We start from the raw sequence: 3,475 nt of genomic DNA, 5'->3' as shown, positions 1-3,475 counted from the left end.
GAGAGAAGTTGGGAGTTCTTGAGTTTGAAAGTTGGAGAATGAAGGAATGAAGAGTAAACTCATGCTATATGCATGAGTTCATGGTCAAAGGGGAGTTTACGGCCCAAACTCCTCATGTTTGGCCGTAAACACCTAATTAAGGTGTTATTTGTTTAACTGTTACACAACACTCCTAAAAGACACTTCCTTTTATTTGTTCGTGTGACGAATTTAAATTAAAAACACCCAAACGGACTTTAAATCGGCTAAAAATGTACTGAAATGAATTTGACTAATATTTGTAGTGTTTGACTGTAGAGTTTACACAAATGAAAATTTTCGGGTTGTCACATCATCCCCCCGTTAGAGGGAATTTCGTCCCGAAATTAGAGTTCAAGCAACTCAGTTATTACAATATAACTAAGTAAAAAGATGAGGATATTTAAGTTTCATTTGATCCTCGCGCTCCCAAGTGAACTCCGGTCCTCGCTTGGCGTTCCAGCGAACCTTCACGATTGGGATGCGGCTTTGTTTCATTCGTTTGACCTCTCGGTCCATAATCTCTACAGGTTCTTCCATGAAGTTGAGGCTCTCGTTGATCTCGATCTCGTCGAGTGGGATTACAAGAGTCTCGTCGGATATGTACTTTTTCAAGTTCGAGACGTGGAAGGTAGGATGTACATTACTAAGTTCGCGGGGTAAGTTGAGTTTGTAAGCTATGGGGCCGATTCTAGCGAGAATCTCGAAAGGCCCTATGTATCTTGGATTTAGCTTTCCACGCTTTCCGAAGCGTATCAAGTGTTGGATTAATGTCGAAGTCCATAACTATAATTGGTAAGACTTGACCCGACCCGGCATGGTCCATTTGGGTTGCATGGCATCGGGACAATTGGATAGACAAGATGAGGAAAAAGGATACTGGTGATTTATATTAATATATTATAAGTTCTAATATATTAATATATAATTATATTATTTAATTAGTATTGATCAAGAATTAATTTATAAATAATTAAGTGATCAAAAGGAACTAATTAAATATGGACTCTAAGATATATGTGTGTGATGGGCCAAGTTCATTTAGGTTGGGCTAAGCTTTCATGGATAGTCCATGGAGTGTTTAACCCATGGATCATATGAAATGAAAGGTCATGGGTATTATGGTTTAACCCTAATCTCCACACTATATAAAGATGTCCTTGGTTGGTGAAATGGGCACTAGTGTGTGTACACAAAAGGGCAAGGCCGATTTCACTAGAGAGAACCAAAGTATCCTTATTCTCAAGGTTATTCCAAGTGTTCATGGTGTTGTGTGAACCATTTGAGGTGTCACACTTGGGGCACTAGACACTCAAGCTTCATGAAGACAAGTTACATCGAAAAAAGGTATGTATTCTATCTATTTTATTACCCAAGTATATGATATTTGTATGCTAGTATAGGGTAATATCTTGGAAACTTCATATTTGCATGTATAATAGAGAAAACATAGATCCACGGTATTTAGGGTTGTATGTGCACCATAGGATGTTGTAATATACTAAAACCCAACAGTGGTATCAGAGCCATGGGTTGTTTTCTGTTATATTCATGCAAATGTTTGATTTTCAAAGTTGAAAAAAAAAAGAAAAAAAAACATGAAGTTTGTCAAATTTTAAGATAATTACTTGTTTTGTGAAAAACTAATTATTTGTAAAATTTGAATCATTTGCTATATGAGTTGAATTAGGTCAAATTTAGTAAAAGATAAAATGATATGATTATTTTATTAGTTTTAAAAGTTTGATCTAAATGTTTTAAGGAGTTATAAATTTTGTCATAAAATTTTGGAGCTCAAAAAGTTTTTTGTAAAGTTGTGATCTTATGTGTTTTGAAACCTCCATAAGTTATGGATATGAAAATGTTTTAAAAAAAAATTTGATTCAAAGTTTTTATGGAGTTACAAAATTTGGTGTTAATGTTATAAAGAATTCCATAACTTATTCTTAATTTATGGAACATGAAAAGTTCATCATAAAACAAGCATTTAACTCCATAAGTTATGGATTACCAAAACTTCTATGTTTCCTTGATTTATGAGTTAGTTTAGATTAATGGAAAAAAATTTGTGTTTTAGTTGTTTTCAATCCTAATTAATCTAAAAGTTGTTCATAAAATGTGTTTTTTTGTAACTTGTCCTCAAGTTATATGAAAAGTCACATTTATGAATCTTAAAAACTCATAAATATGCCTTAGGTTACAAAAAAATGAAGAGTCTTTTCTTATAAATAGTTTTTATGGCTCCATAACTTGTCCTCAAGTTATGGATGTCCAAGAGTCTCTTCATTAAAAGTTTTAAAGTTTTACTTAAAACTCATAAGTTATGAAAATCCAAGAGTTTTGAATAGTTTCAAAACTTGCCCTCAAGTTTTGGAATTTGAAAAGTTTTCTCTAATGAATACTTTAATTCCAAGTTAAGCCCTTAGAATTTTAGAAGTTAAAATTCAACGCTTATACTTTATAATATTATAAGTTAATAATATATATATGTTTATAAGAGCAAGTCAGTCTTACCATTAGTAGGCCTCATTCACGAAGCCGGTCTATAAGGGGGGTATAAGATTGTTGCCTATAAAATGGTAGCTTAATGGGTGTCCACTCTCACCCACCGCTTCCTTGACTGGTGGAGGGTCGTTAGCCGAACAGGTAGGACAAGGACTATAATTCTCCCTTCATTAAAAGTATTAATGATAAATACTAAGTAACTAAACCTTTTATTAATTCCCAATCTTAGTTACTTAGGAAAATATGAATAAGGTGCTAATCCATGAAATTACACTTTGCACTTTTTTAAACCGTTAGTGGAGCGTGTGTGGTTAACCGGCACACTAACCTGGATTTAACAAAGTAGGCAAAGGGTAACTTAATATTTATCATAGTATCGGTGGAGCTCGTGTGGTTAACCGGCACATCGATTGAGGGGTAAATATTAAGGGTACCACGTATATTTGCATGGTTACTTCACACCTTGTTTTGTGATCCTCGGCATCCCAGTCACAAAACCTGAAGGACACACTCGAGATTGAAACATGCCATTGAAAAGTTCAATGAATCTCAAAAGATCTAGGAGTTTCAAATCCAAGTAAAAACCTAATTAAATTATTTCGTTTTTCATGGTGGAAATTGGTAAATCGTCATTTACCTACCTTCAACTATTTTATAACTCGGATTACGGCATCCCTCTTCCAGTTATAAATAGGTTGTTGGATCCTAGCCTTAATATTTCATATTGGGTGTTATATTAAGGACTTTAGATCAACTATCTTGAATATCTCCCAAAAGATGTCTAGTTCAGACATCTATGATCTTCCCAAATCTCTTGGAACTTTACTTCCTCCACCTCCTCCAATTATTCTCCCTAACCCACAAGTTCAAGGTCACTCAAGCCCTAATGGCAAGCAAGGTCTATGTGTGATCACATCTTAGAGATGAAGTCACATATTGACAAGCCGGGAGA

The sequence above is a fragment of the Lactuca virosa genome, chromosome 7 (assembly GCF_052849685.1).
Source record: "Lactuca virosa cultivar CGN04683 chromosome 7, Lactuca_virosa_CGN04683_v6, whole genome shotgun sequence".
NCBI lineage: Eukaryota > Viridiplantae > Streptophyta > Magnoliopsida > Asterales > Asteraceae > Lactuca > Lactuca virosa.
This window is presented reverse-complemented; position numbering follows the sequence as displayed.